The sequence below is a fragment of the Chlorocebus sabaeus genome, chromosome 12 (genome assembly GCF_047675955.1).
Source record: "Chlorocebus sabaeus isolate Y175 chromosome 12, mChlSab1.0.hap1, whole genome shotgun sequence".
NCBI lineage: Eukaryota > Metazoa > Chordata > Mammalia > Primates > Cercopithecidae > Chlorocebus > Chlorocebus sabaeus.
In genome coordinates, this window is record NC_132915.1 from 89,495,149 (window position 1) to 89,511,101 (window position 15,953).

The 15,953-nt window shown below is 42.3% G+C and overlaps 1 long non-coding RNA gene across 1 annotated transcript in view; it reads right to left on the minus strand.

The window, feature by feature from the left end:
- Positions 1–2,866: 2,866 nt before the first annotated feature.
- LOC140713089 (uncharacterized) overlaps positions 2,867–15,953 on the minus strand; it is a 53,469-nt gene continuing 40,382 nt past the window's right edge. The window contains exon 5 of the long non-coding RNA XR_012094951.1: positions 2,867–3,864. This is a non-coding gene — a long non-coding RNA (uncharacterized lncRNA). The remainder of the gene's footprint in view (positions 3,865–15,953) is intronic.

A 15,953-nucleotide genomic window follows, 5' to 3' on the forward strand; every position in this document is an offset into this window, starting at 1 on the left:
GGCTGGACCTGGTCCCTGGCTGGGTGCTGTACTTAATTTCTAGTCCGGAAGGAAAGCAATTTATTGGACCACTACAGAGTAAGTCACTGTCATTCCCTGGCTTGTTTCCCTTCCTCTGATACTGACAAGCTGTATTAGGTGTTCGATGAAGTGGACTCTTAGTCCAGTCATTCATTCATAAATACTTTTTTGGAGGTCGTACTATGTGCTAGACATTTTTCCAAGTTCTAGAGTTGAATTGTCCAATAAGGTAGCCACTAGCCACTGTAGCCACAGTTTGGTACACTGATATAAAGCTACTCTAAACTGAATTGTGCTGTAACTGGATTTCAAAAACTTTTTATGAACAAAGTAATATAAAATAGTTCATTAATACTGTTTACTATTGATTGGATGTTGAAAGGATAAAATTTTGATATATTTGTTCAAATAAAATGTTCAAATTTATGTACATGTATTTCTTTTTACTTTTTTAATGTGGCTACTAGAAAACTTAAAATTAAATGTATGACTCGCATTCTATGTCTATTGGACAGAGATGCTATAGAGATGTAGCAGTGAACAACAACAACAACAAAAAATCCCTCAAGGATGGAAGCCCATATATGCAGATGAGAAAAGGTACTGGGAATCATAGCTCCAATTATGCTTATAAAGTTATGCTGAATTTAAGCCCTTTGAGGCCAAGAGCAGTGCTTTGCTCATTTTGGTGTGTCCAGCCATTTGAGAAACACTGAAGTTGTCCCTGGCAGGGCCTCTTGTCAACAAACACACAATTACATCTGAGGGTCATGGAAAGACGTGAGAGTCCAGAAACTTGATTTTTGTTTCCTCTGAGACACTAACTGCCTTTGTGGCCTTGACAAAGTCACCCCAGCTCTGGGCAATATCCGTCTATCCATACATTAAAGGGATTCAACAACAGTGACTTCTAAGACACTTCATAAGTCTGGAATTCCGACACGGGAATGATGAAGCTCAGGCCTAAACTTTTCCATCAACTACAGATCAGGAGTTTGAGACCAGCCTAGCCAACCCCATTCTCTACTAAAAATACAAAAACTAGCCGGGTATGGTGACACACACCTCCAGTCCCAGTTACTTGGGAGGCTGAGGCAGAAGGATCCCTTGAACCTGGGAAGTAGAAGTTACAGTGACCTGAGATCGTGCAACTGCACTCCAGTCTAGGCTACAGAGTGCGACTTCACTTCAAAAAATGAAAAATAAATACCAGCCTTGAATTGCCTTCTGATTTATTAGACATTATTAGGCAACATTTCAAAAACCCCTTTTCCTGCCCAGAAGGGTATTTTCAGGAAAATTAGAATAATTGAGAATTATCTAAATCTATTGTGTCAGACTTTAAATTATGAACTCCCAGAGAAGGGAGAAAGATGCATTCTTCAAGTAAGGGCAAGAATTGCTGGTCTGCCATCAAAGCTTTCTGGTGGTCTCCTACTGACATTCTTTACGATATTTTAATTAGGATGATATCTCAGAGATCACAGAGAAAAGACAAGCAAAAATGCAGTCCTCAAGAAAATAACATTGGGTATGAACTGCAACTGAAGTACGGCTTTGGCAAACCAGGTGGCCGCCTGCAAGGCATGGTGTAGGGACTCCCAGGCAGGGCCAATTTCTGGGGCCAAATGGGCCATTCAGCAAGTGGCTTCATGTTCTTGGAAGGCCTCCTGTTTTGACATTTTCTACAAATAAAATTATACATTAAGGTGTGTGTGTGTGTGTGTGTGTGTGTGTGTAAAGAATTAATTTTGCCAGCCAGTAAGTAAGTTTACACATCCTAGATAGGTTATGATTTCAGTTTAGCACCATGTGAACCTTTATAACTTTGGAATATGGTCTCGGTCCCCTAGTATATCTCAGAGGTGCTAGTCCTAGAAGGATGACTTTTTCCACTTTTTTGGGGTACCCACAGGCTCACAGCTGACAGAGTCCTTCCAGGTGTGATCAAGACAATTAAACGCAAATAACATTGAAGGAGGAGCACAATGGTAATCCTGTATGAATGACATTTGAGTAGGCTGCAAAGAAGAGATTGAGAAATGATAAGAATCCAGGAACCTGGGTTGATTTTTTTGTGACCCTAAATGAGTCTGACTTTGAGACTTGGTTTAGTCATTTAAAAAATAGGGTTGGATTAAGTCTAAATTCCTTTTTAGTATCTTCAACCTTGAATACACATTAGAGTCACTGCAGGTAAAGTATTTAAAGCAGAACCAATTAGGGTTAGGTCACCAGTTCCTCTGGTGATTCAAATGTTAGGAACCCCTGCTCCAGGCAAACCAACATTTTCTGATGAATTAGTTGACTAGTATTAATAGCTAGGAGGTCATTCTAAGAAGGGGAAGCAGTGAACATAGGTTTCAGAGTAGGAAAGTGCCCTGTCTTAAAGAAACAGTGAACAAATTAACCGTGGCAGAGAGACAGTTCAAGGAAGGGCGATTTGGTAGAGAGATAATGAGAGCCACATATGTAATTTTACCTTTTCTAGCATCCACATTTTAAAAAGTAGAAACAAGCATGTAGAATTAATTATAATAATATATTTCATTTAAACCAATATACAGGTAAGCACATAATCAATAGATGTGATTTAATTTCGTGGGCATATTCAAAAAGTGAAAACAGGTTAACTTCATTTTAATGCTATATTATATTTAATCCAATATATCCAAAATAGTATCATTTCAACATACAAACAATTAAAAACTAATGAGACATTTTTACATTTTTTTTTTTCTATTTAGGTCTTCAGAATCAAATGTGTACTTTACACTCACATTACATTTCAATTTGAACCAACTACATATCAATTGCTGGATTAGTCACATGCACCTAGTGGTGACCACATTGGACAGCACAGATCTAGACCTTGTTATTCAAGTGTGGTTTGTGGACCACACCTTGGGTATCACCTGAGAGCTTGTTAGAAAGTCAGAATTTCAGTCTCCATCCCATACCTATTGAATCAGAATCTGCATTTTAACAAGATCTCTAGGTGTAATTTGTTTACACATTAAAGCTTGAAAAAGTCCTATCCTTTCCCATAGCAACTCTCAACTTTCACCTGTATTAGCATAACAGCCTCTTAACTCAATGCCTTAACCCCTTGGAGATCTGGCCACTGCCTACTTTACTGGCCAATTTACAACCAATTTACCCTCTAGTCATAATAAACCGCTCTCAGTGACTCAAGTCAGCATGTCCTCTTATACTTCTGAGCATTTGTACATGTTGTTTCTTCTAGGAATTCCCTCCATCTGCACACTCCCCCCCCTTCTCATGACTGAGTCCTAACTGAATTTCGGCTTTGATGTCATTGTCTGAGGGCAATTTCCATAACCCATCCTTCTTGATCCTCTCAACTTTTCCATTCCCTTGCATTTCTCGGTTTCATCATTTTCTGTTATGATTTAGAAATGTTAGTCCATTCTTTCTGCTAGAGGGAAGATCCATGATGATAGGGACATCATATGTCCTAGTCACTGCTCCATCCCAAGCACTCAGCACAGAGTTGGCACATAGGAGGTGGTGGGTTTCAATATGTTTTTGTTGGAAGGGATTGAGGAAAGAAGAAAGGCAGGAGGGCAAGAAGTGAGCAAAGGAAGGAAGATAGTTTCTTCCCAAATGTGAAGCCAAAATCATAGTTTCATTTAGAAAATTGTCTATTTAACACCGAGCATCTGAACCAAAGGATGCAGAAGAAAAGGGAATCAACATGGATCAAAAACTACTGCACCATGTACCTTAGAGACCACATCTGCTTGGGAGTCAGGCCATGCGGATTTAAGGGCCAATCATCTGGACAAGTCACTTCATATCTCCAAGCTTCAGTTCTCCCACCTATGAATAGGGATGATAATGCTTACATCAGGTAGCAGTTGTGAAAATTAAGTGAAAAGATGCATCTACAAGGCATCGTAAACCTCAAGTGCTATAAAACAAGAAAGAATTGTGGTTCTCTTCCCAGACATTGCAACCCCTCACCAGCTCCTCTCCAGGCACTGAGTTTCATTTTCCACTTGAGTTTAGAAGTCAAATATTTAGCTGTGCTAATGGGGTATTGGATCTTTTTATTATGGCCCCACCACTCAGTGTGTGCAGCTTTGCCGAGATAATAAAAGATGTTAGACCTGGTCTCGCAGCTGCTTAATGCAGAAATGCTATGGGAACACACCTGGGGTGCGGCTTCGAATGGAATCAATGGTGAAGTCAGCCATGTCCCCAGCAGAGATAAAAGCATTAATATGCTATTTCACCCTCAGCCTGCACTAGCATGATGTTGATTAAAATTATTTTCTGCAGTTTGACTTCTTGTTTTAATGAGAAAATTTGTAAAGGGGTGTGTGTGTGAGTCTGTGTGTGTCTGTGAGAGAGAGAGGTTTTAATAGGAGTTGGATTTGATACTTCTGCTTGATGTCTGGTCTCAGATCTAGTTTTGATGGCACACATTTTACAGTCCCATGGCTAGGATGGACCACAGGGAGGTAAAGTCCACTGCCGCTACCTCCCCGCATCACCTTCTGTGCTAGTACGTGTGTGCATTTGTGTGTGTGCATACCTGTTGTATTTCAGCCTGTTTTATTTGCAATAAAACAGAAATCCTCTGCTGCCCAGTTGATGTGTGTGCTAAGAAGAGGTACAGGTACAAGTGAGTGTGCCAGACCTCTATGTGGGTGCACATACACATAAAAACACATGTGAGAGGGTGTTGGATGCAAATGGGCATGGGTAGTAACTACTAAGGAGACTTATTTGATGAGGAAGAGGTGAATTATATACTACCTAATAGGAGGTGTGTGCATATATGGCATACCTTTATGTGTGAATCACAGTTCTAGGGTGGGAGGTCCTGTATGTGAAAAAAGTGGCCACTGGAAGGGAGGGGTGCATAAACATGGATTTACGCACAAGACTATGACCAGATTCTTCTCAAACATCACCCATAAATCAAACAAGGTGCTTGTGGCCCAATGCAGGACATAAGGCTATGAACAAGACAGCCAAGATCTCTGCCCATATAAAGCTTACAGTCTATGACAGGGTTTTCCGACAGTGGCACTATTGAATTTTTGACCAAATAATTGTTTGTTGAGGAGACTATTCTGTGTATCATAGGGTATTTAGCAATATCCTTGGTCTCTACCTAGGAATAGCATCTCTCAGTTGTGACTACCAAAAATGTCTCCAGACATTGCCAAATGTCCCTTGCAAGCAAAATTACACCATATGTTGACAATCACTGGTCTATGGGGAAAGATAGATATTAAACAAAAACAATCACAAGATATATTATATAAGCAACTTTGTGTGGTGAGAGAGGTGTGCAGGGAGCTATCACAGTGTATAACTAGGATAAGCTAGTCAGACCATCAGGGGTGAGGGGTTAGGAAAGGCCTCTGGGAGGATGGGATAAACAAATGGGGCATCAAAGATGAGTATGACTCAGCTGGGTGAAGTGAACGAGAACAAATGTTCCAGAAAGAGGGAACAGTAAGTGAAGAAAGGCCCTGACGGAGGAAGGAAGGAGCATGTCATTCAAAACAAAACCAGACAAACCACTAGGGGAGCCCTGTGTGGGTGGGGTGAATAGGAGCAGGGAAGGGAGAGAGATGAGACAAGCTCTTGGGGTGGGACCTAAGCTCTCTGTCACCAGAATAAGCCAGCAGAAAGTGGGTCAGAAGATGTGGGCATTGGATGGTGGCATGCTGCAGGTTACGGCGGTTCTGAGGAGACTCGGTCTCTGAAAAAATGTTGCGACTGTAGGAACAGAAATGCCAATGAAGCCTACAGGCCCTGCTTACACCTGAGGCCCCTGCTTAATGAGGGGAACTTAGGGCAGAATGGAGTCAGCCCCAGCTGGTCTTTGAGATCTTTTTGTGAGAGCAGGTGGTTGCAGTTTTACAGTAGAGAGCATTGCCACTTACCTTTGAGACACACCTGGGGCTCCAGCCATTACTCAGGCTCACCCACAGAACTGCACAACCCCCCACCATCTACACACATGCACTCAGTTACCCAACGTCACCTGCTTACAATTAACCAATAAATAATGGACAGCATAAAATACATCAAGGCCTTTCGCAATTGATATTCCCAAGGCTGCTTATTTGACTTACAGGTGATGCAGTGGAAGCTCTGAGACATGACAAACCCTGCCCATAGCGACAGAGTCAGGCCATGGGCATGGTGGAGATTTTAACAAAGGACTGGCTGACCTCAAGGTCACATGAGGTCATATGCCTCTCCCTCCCTGGGAAGAAGTGTGCATGTGCCATCTGCCATCAAGTCAGTCCCTTCTTTGTAAACTTGCAGCTGTTTCACAGAGCTTTACCACGATACTCACCCCAGTCCAGGCTCCATGACACCACAAGACTAGCCAGCAGCTTCCCTGCTTAAAATCAGTCCTCCTTCCATAGTGTTCAGGAAAATAAGGTTCCCTTAAGGCTCTCTTCTGCCATCTTTGCAGCCTCATTTCTGCAGCCTCATCTTGGCTGCTCTCAGAGAAACCATGCTGTCTTGCAACTTCCAGTCTTTGTATATGCTGTTTTCATCTCTAGGAATGCCCTGGCCCCCTTTCATCCTTTTCTTTAAAAACTCTTTCTTCTCTTTAAAAATTTAGCTCATCTATCACGTCCTGCAGAGCTTTCCTTGACCAACTCTGAGACATGCACACATACACACTATCCTTCTCTCCTTCCTCCCCAAGCCAAGTGAGTAGACTCTTACTGCCTGCCCAGTACCTGGTGCTTCCTCTACCCAAGCCCCTTGCATCCCAGATTGGAACTGTCCATTTATAAGGCTGTTTCTGTCATAACTCTAGTAGGTCCCCCAGGGCAACCTTTCTTCTCTGTATCCATAGCCTACAGTAGATGTTCAAGGTATACTTTTGTGTTCTGCTGCTACACATCCCTCTGAAAAGTGCCTTTACTGTCTTTATAAGCATGAACCTCCAAAGTAAATCACGCCAGGTCAGTAAATCATGCCTTGCTGAAATCATTAGGCCCCATTCAACAGAAAGCATGGCATGGCAGGTGAGGATTGGGGCAACAGGAGAAGGTATGAAGTGTGTGTTGCATTGGGGACCAGTGTTCATCGATACGTGATTAACAAAGCTTATCAGGAGGAGTCTGCTGACATTTGCTTCCTTTGATTTGTCCTCACACACTAGTACAGGAAGGTGTATAAGCCCATCCATCAGTTATGATTTCCAGGGAGAGGGAGCCACTGGAGCTTATGCAAGCCTGGGGACTTTCTTCAGGAATCCACAGTGGGGCCCCAGGGACTGTTGACTATCCCAGCTCAGAGATGGCAGAAAATATGGTGATGCGGACAACTCAGCCTTCTGAGGAGCACTCAAGTACTCTTCTATTAACCTGTTTAGTTAGTTTCTCTGTTTGCTTCCAATGAACCAAATTATTTCTGTCCTTCTGGTTTCAATTCTCAAAGGAGAAATCTGATGGATTCAGGTCACCCTACCAGGACAAGCTATTTCATGCTTCACTACCAGCCAATGAACTGATTCTTCTTATATCAAGTGACTATGCATAGTCCAATTAGTAAGTACATCTACCTACAAACAGAAGGGCACTATTCATGGGGCAGTTTTGTTTAGAAGGGGAGATTGGGCATAGCAGATACAATAACCAATGTGTTCCATAGCAGCCTGGTTAACCACATCAGATAAGGCAAGTTCAGTGAGTTGGAACCTAGAGTAGTCCCAACTATTGGAGTAGACACTGAGGACAAGAATTCCCATTTGGAAGGACATTTCTTCTAAAAGATAAAGTCACTAGAGGTTGTGGTGATATGCAATAGGATCAATGTAGGGGGCTTCGGGTTTATATTGTGAGGAATTTAGTGTTAAATGATCATGCGGCACTTGGTATGTTTGTTTTAAAACTGCTGTGGCCTGATAATATCTGAGTATCTTGAAAGTATAGATTATGTCTTATCCATTTTTACTTACCAAGGACCTAGAACAGAATCAATGGTAAAAATGAGTTTATTAAACTGAAATAAATTCCTTAATATCTGTTTAGGTCTACCCCCCAACTTTTATTTTGGGGGGGGCAGGGACAGAGTTTCCCCTGTCACCCACACTGGAGTGCAGTGGCGCACTCTTGGCTCTCTGCAACCTCTACCTCCCAGGTTCAAGCGATTCTCATTTCTCAGACTCCTGAGTAGCCGGGATTACAGGCATGTAACACCATGCCCAGCTAATTTTTGTATATTTAGTAGAGACGGAGTTTCACCATGTTGGCTAGGCTAGTCTCGAATTCCTGACCTCAAGTGATTGGCCCACCTTGGTCTCCCAAAGTGCTGGGATTACAGACATGAGCCACTGTGCCCAGCCTTGGTCTATCCTTTCTTTCACCAGCTGGCAAGCTCCTTGAAAGAGTGCTATGTCCTATTTATCCTGTTATCCCCCAATTAACCTAGCACAGGGCGTGACAAGTAGTGAGTGCTCAATAAATGCCTGTTGAGTATGTTTTTATAAAGCACACCACATACACAAGTCTCTCAGTTATTTCTTTTATTTTCTTTGAAGCTCCGTTTCTTTGTCTCTCTTTTTTTTAACTTTTAAGTTCAGGGGTACAAGTGCTTGTGAAATAGGTAAACTTGTGTCCTGGGGGTTTGTTGTACAGATTATTTCATCACCCAGGTATTAAGCCTAGTACCCATTACTTTTCCTCATCCTCTCCCTACACCCTCTGAAAGGCCCAGTGTGTTCTCAGTTATTTTTAACACCCCCAGATCTCCTATATATTCATGACAATATCAATTCTGATATCTGGAAATCATAACTGATGGATGGGCTTATACACCTTTCTGTACTAGTGTGTGAGGACAAATCAAAGGAGGTAAATGTCAACGGACTCCTCCTGATAAGCTTTGCCGATCACTTATCAATGAACACCGGTCCCCAATGCAACACACACTTCATACCTTCTGCTGCTTCCCCAACCCTCACCTGCCATGCCATGTTTTCTGTCAAATGGGGCCGAATGACATCAGCAAGGGACTGACCTGGCATTGACTCCAGAATTGATATTTTTGCTACACTTAAGAGTTTAGGTTTTATACTGTATAAGGTACAAATCCAGGTCTACTACTTACTAGCCATGTGACCTTGAACAAGTTATTCACTGTATCTGAGTCTCATTTTTAAAGTGGGAATAATAATATCTACCTTATAGGGTTGTGGTGTGTATTGAGAGGGTTAATACATAGTAAAGTGTTTACCCCAGTGCCTTACAGATAATAAATGCACACTAAATTTGTATCACACATATTTTGTTTCATGTACAAACACAATCTACAAATAGTTCCAAATATACATGCACAAATCCAGTAGTTATTTTTAACTCCAGATTTGTTTATCTGGAGTGGTTTCAAAACTTAATTCTTTGTTTCAAAACTCTCAGTCAATTGATAGCTTCCTCAGAAGAACCAACAAGTCCCAAGATATTGCTCATGAGCTGACACAGACCTTCTCACTCATGAGTAAAGGTCTTCTCTGCTTTCTTAATTCTTTTACAGCTTCTCCTGAATATTGATTGCCTGTGGCCGCCAGTGGACAATCTTCCAGGGACTCCTGCTCCACACTGCAAGTGTATATGTCATTTGGGCACTAAATCCAGCCACATGACTGCCCCTGCATCTGGCATGCCCTTCGTCCATCCTGACCCTAATGATATCCCAAATATTGGCCACCCTGGGAATAGTGATAGTGAAGAGAAGAAAAAGAATGACGACAGAGAAGAAAAATAACCTATGTTGAATTTTAAGCCAAGTTCTAAGCCCTGTGCTAATGGTTTCATAGAGATTAATAAGACATGGAGCTTTCCGTGTGGACCTCACAATGGGATCATGACATGGTAAGGATTTTGGAAAAAAGCCATGACACAGAAGACAGGACATTTTGTTCTACTGATAGGATCAGCTAAGACTTCCCAGGACGGCTGACACTTGATCTGGGCCTTCAAGGGTGATCCATGCATGTGATTAATCATTCATTTTGTCATTCATTAATTCATCCATCGATCAAGTATGAATTTTGTGTTGGGCTTTTGACTAAGCCCTGGGCATACAGAGATAACCAAACTTGATTCTATGCACCCATTCACACAGCCTGATGGTGGGGAGGGGAACACACAAATGACTATTGCGTACAGTATGACATAATGATGGCAGAAATTAGTCATATTCTAGGCGAAATTGGATAATTCATGGAAAACATACCTAAGTTTTCATGTGATGATTAAGGGAGATGTCATAGTAAAATATGAGTTAAATTAATAATAAAATAAGTCATTCACCAAGTACGTTTTTGTGCCAGGCATTGTGCTCCATACTTCACATGTATTAACTGACTGAATCCCCATAATAACCACAAAAGGTAGGGGACATTCTCTCCTTCATAAAAAGAAGACAACTGGAAACTCACAGAGGAGTTAAGCAATTTGTCGAAGACAGTAGGCAGGATGTGGGAAGTCAGTATACAGTGTATATCAAGAAGTCAGTATCAGATCTACTTGATACCAAAATTTTCCCTCTTAGCTGTTACTGATACTGCCTGTGTTTCCCTGAAACCCGGGGGAGATCCAAAGTAAAAGGAATTCTAGGGAGAAGGAATTTCACATACAAGGCAGAGACAGGTGGAGGAGTCCGCAGATTTGGAAACCCACTAATGAATGTTGCTGGTCGAGAAGGGGTTGGGTGGGAGTGAAAGCTGAAGGACATGACTCTGGAGACGGGGGGACAATGTAATAGGAGGCATTTTTTGCTACACTTAAGAGTTTAGGTTTTACACTGTATACCAGGTGGCATGGAAAGATTTTGAGTGAGAGCAAGATAAAACCAGATCTGGCCATGGAAATATGGACTGGGGCAGAGGCTAGGACCTTTGAATGCCAAGCATAGAAATGTTTGCAGTTATGTGTAAAAGTATTGGCAAGAGTTAAAAGAAACCCTCTTTTGCCTTTCTCTCTCTGCCTGTCAATCTAATCCATTGGAATGGAAGGTTTTTGAGTTTATTTGATTTCAGGAAATGATATATTCTTTATGTTTTTTTTTTTTCCTCTCTCTATCTTCATTCTCCCCCTGGACTGCATATCATTGCATGCAGTGGCCTGCAGGTTCTCGGTTTTCACTGAGAAATGTAAGTTTGGGTTGTTGGGCCTGTAAAACATGAAATTAACCAGTGTCATATCTTTCACGCCCTCCTCCCTGCTCACCCAGGAGCCCAAATTAAATTTCACACTGAACAATCTGAGCAGCTGCCATACTCCACAGACAACCAGCACAAGGTTTTGATGGCCTCAAGGTGGACGTCTCTGTCACCAGGCTCTGTATCAACTCTGGTGCCTCTGTCTTGATGGCAACATATAGCTGATTGTTGACTTGGTTTAAAGCTGCACGATCCATCCCTGAGTACCTGAGTGTTTGCATAGCCATTTACAGCTTGCAAAGCAGCATCCATGCCAGCCCTCAGAGCAGGGAATGTTATACACATCTTGAAGACTGGGAAACAAAGGCTTTGAGAGATAGCCAAGGCCACATAGTGAAGCCAACACACTCTCCACCAGGCCACTGGTCCTTTGAAGATGTGCGGTGACATCTTCAAATAGGAGGTTTGCAAAGCTAGCAAGGAAAAGCCTAATAAAAAGTCTGTCCCTTGGTAATTTCCTAAAAAGGGAAATTGTCACTATTTTCTCCTTCAACTTCTCGCTTGTTTTGGTCCCCATCATCTTTTCCAATTTTCTAAAAACCATGTAATCATTATTCCAATGGCCTTTGTAATCTCTCTCTTTCACTGGCTCTCCTGGGCTGGTGTTGCATGCTGGTGGCTGCACGGTTCTGAGGTCTCTGGGGCAGCCTCGCTTTCACAACTTTAGACATAACCCTGGTAAAAGCTCTCTGTTGCAGCCTGCCCCTTTGGTAGTTCTCTGTCTAGCCCCTGAGGCTTTCTGAGGAATCCTTTGAAATCTAGGTGGGGACAGCCATGCCTCTGAGCATACTGAACTCCTGAAGAGTTAGCACCATGTGGGCATCACCCCCATGTCTAGGTCTGGCTTAACAACACTTCTGAGACCCTGACTCTACCAATCTGTACTCTTCATCCTTAATCCTTTATCCAGAACATCCATCTGTTCAAGTCGTTTCCATCTCAGCCTCTGCTCAAATTTCCCATCTAAAAAATTGTATTTTCTTATCTTCATCATAATTAATCTCTCCCTATGCCACAGTCCTGTAATCTTCTTTTAATACATCTACTAAAAGTTTCCATGTATTTCACTCTGTAACCATGCAGCCCAAGGCCAGGGGCTTTCCTAGTTCATATTGGATCTCTATACAAAGCAATGTTTTGCATACAACAGTTACCGGTGTATGCTTTACTTGACACACCAAATAAAAACATATTACTGTGCTTCATCTTTCAGTGTCAGCTGAGTGAAAGGATCTAAACTGATTTAAGAGATTACCTTGGTATGGACAGTTAATCTCATGAATAAATCTGGCAAATGCATCTGATAGGCGCTAATTAGTAATATTACTCCCAGGCTTTGCTTACATTTTATGTTGCCTACAGCACAGTAAGTTGACAAACTTTGGGTGAAAGGAGGTTCCAGAGGGAGAAAAGAAGACAAACCTTTCTAGTGGTGAAGAATAATGATACTAAAAGGGATTTTTTAGTTTATCTAGTTTAAAATGTAATGCCTTCTACATTGTTCTTCCCCAAATAAATTTGTTTTCAACTGCTGTTTGAACTTCTTCTGAGGCAAGGAGGTCAGTGTATAATAAAGTATGCCCTTTCATAATGGAATCTCATTGTGAGACAAACTTCCTTAATCAAGACTAAATTTCCTTTTTTTTTTTTTTTTTTTTTTTTGAGATGGAGTATCGTTCTGTTGCCTAAGCTGGAGTGCAGTGGCAAGATCTCGGCTCACTGCAACCTCCACTTCCCAGGTTCAAGAGATTCTCCTCCCTCACCCTCCTGAGTAGCTGGGATTACAGGTTCCTGCCACCACACCTGGCTAATTTTTGTATTTTTTGATGGAGAGAGGGTTCCACCATGTTGGCCAGGCTGGTCTTGAACTCCTGACCTCAAGGGATCCACCCGCCTCGGCCTCCCAAAGCGCTGGGATTACAGGTGTGAGCCACCGTGCCCAGCTTGAATTTTTTCTTCCATACAATGGTCCTGGTTCTGCCCTCAGAAATTCCGTAGAACAAGCCTAAGTATTCCTTCCAGGACACACACTTCAAAATAGCTAAAGACAACTCTCAGGTTTTTCTCATTTTTTACTTTCTTTACTCCACCTATTCTACAGAAGTTTACATTGAGTTTCAGAGAGAAGAAAGAACTTCCCCAAGTGCTATGGTCTGAATGTCAATGTCTCCCCCAAATTCATACGTTGGAACCTAATATCTGGTATGATAGAGTTAAGAGGTAGGACCTTTGGGAAAAGATTAAGTCATGATGACTCTCCCCTCATGAGTGGGCTTAGTGCCCTTATAAAACAGGATTGAGCAAACTCCCTTGCTCTCTTGTCACATGAGGATTCAGTGAAAAGGTGCCATGTATGAGGAATAGGCCCTCACCAGACACTGAATCTATGGATACCTTGATCTTGGACTTCTCAGTCTCTGAACTGTGAGCAATATATTTATGTTGTTTTTAAATTACCCAGTCTCAGGTATATTGTTGTAGCCAGAGAAACAGATTAAGACACCAAGATAACAGAAAGTTTGAGCCAGAACCATTATTCTGGTAGCCTTTCCATTATACTATGAAGAGTGTGATGTTTTATGTGCCAAGTGCTCATTTGGCTAGGCTATATGATCAAGTACAGAATTAAACATTAATGTAAGTGCTTCTATGAAGGTATTTACTAGACGTGGTTAACATGTGCAATCAGTTGATTTCAAAGGAGAGTATTCTTCATAACCTGAGCCTCATGCAATTAGTTGAGAACTTTAAGAGCAAGACTAAGGTTTTTCAGAGAGAGGAAATCCAACAGTGAACTGAAGTTTCTATACAAGCATTTCCAGTCTGCTGGCTTTTCCTATGGTGGGGTGGGGGTGGGGGTGGGGGTGGAGAGAGAGAGAGATACGTGTGTGCGTGTGTGCATGTGTCTGTGTGAGAATGTGTGTCCTAGTGATTCGGCTTCTTTAGTCTGCTTTTGCTACTTCTGTACTTGAAGCCTGACTGATACAAGGAGCTTTACCTAAACACTTTGGTATATGGGGGAGGATTCCAGACCCCAAGACAGGACTGAAAGTGAAGACATTTATGGAAAGGGAGCCTTTGACTCCTCTCACCTGCTGCTATGGAAGAAGCTGCTCCTTCTAAGCCCAGGGCTGGCCATAGCCACACTGCTGGGACAGTGGCTGCCTTACATCAGAACAGAGTCCATGCACTCAAGAGGGTGCGCATAGGGGGAGCCAGGCCCTTCCCATGCTCTCAGGAGCCACTCTGGCTCCCTCACAAGCAGGCTTTTGGCTCTTCCTTCTGGCGCACCAGACTGCATCTGGGAGAAAGAGCAGGCCAGACTGCGTTTCTCCCCTAGGCTAATGAGATATATCAGATGCAGGTGACACTTGGGTCAGGCAAGCACCTGCTCTTCTGTGCCCTGAGGCTTTCTACTAACCTGGGAAGGAATTTGCTGCTGCAGCTTATGCTGGAAAGGTTAGCTGAGAATTCCTTGTAGTGGTGAAGACTTGGAATGCTTTTAAAACTGCCCCAGGACACCAGTAAGTGCAGAATTCACTGGGGATGGGGGTAGAGAGAGGAGGGAATCAGGATTCTGGAACCAGCTCTCTTGTTGTTGGGAGGAAGTTTAGTGGAGTAATAAGAATATTTTTGTATGTGTGTTGGGCTGCATAAGATATAATTTTGGATCTCTTACTCATTACTTTTGTGACTTCTCTGAAACTCAGTTTCCTTATTTGTGAAACAGGGATAAAAAAATGCAGCTTCTTCATAGGATTTCTGTAAGGGTTAATTAACGCAAGCAAACAAGCAAACTACCTCTAAACATGTATAACATGTAAATTTCCTGGCACATAAGTGCTCAATAAATGAGCAGATTGTTATTGCTGTCTTTTCATTCCCAAAACATTTGACTGAGGTTTCATTTGTTCCCAGCCATGATTAGAAATGATTGCCTTTAGCAGACAGGATAGTAATGAAGATCATAAGCGTTATCATCAAGCAAACTAGGGTCTCTCCCTCTGTATTAGGCCATTTGTGCACTGCTGAAAAGAAACACCTAAAGTGTTTCATTTATAAGAAAAGAGGTTTGTTAGGTTCATGGTTCTGCAGGCTATACAGAAAGCATAGCAACATCTACTTCTGGGGAGGCCTCAGGAGTCTTCCTTTTGCAGTGGAAGGCAAAGAGGGAGCAGGCATGTTACATGATGAAAGCGGGAGCAAGAGAGAGTGGGGTAGGTGCCATGCACTTTTAAACAACCAGATCTCACAGGAACTCAATCACTATCTTGAGTACAGCATCAAGGAGATGGTGCTTGTGATGGTTAATACTGAGTGTCAACTTGATTGGATTGAAAGGTGCAAAGTATTGATTGATCCTGGGTGTGTCTGTGAGAGTGTTGCCAAAGGAGATTAACATTTGAGTGAGTTGGCTGGGAAAGGCAGACCCACCCTTAATCTGGATGGGCACCATCTAATCAGCTGCCAGCACGGCCAGAATAAAAAGCAGTAAAAAGACTAGACTGGTTTAGCCTCCCAGTCTACATCTTTCTCCTGTGCTGGATGCTTCCTGCCCTCAAACATCAGACTCCAAGTTCTTCAGCTTTGGGACTCAGACTGGATTCCTTGCTCCTGAGCTTGCAGATGGCCCATGTGGGACCTTGTGATCATGTGAATGTAATACTCCTTAACCAACTCCTCTTTATATATACATCTA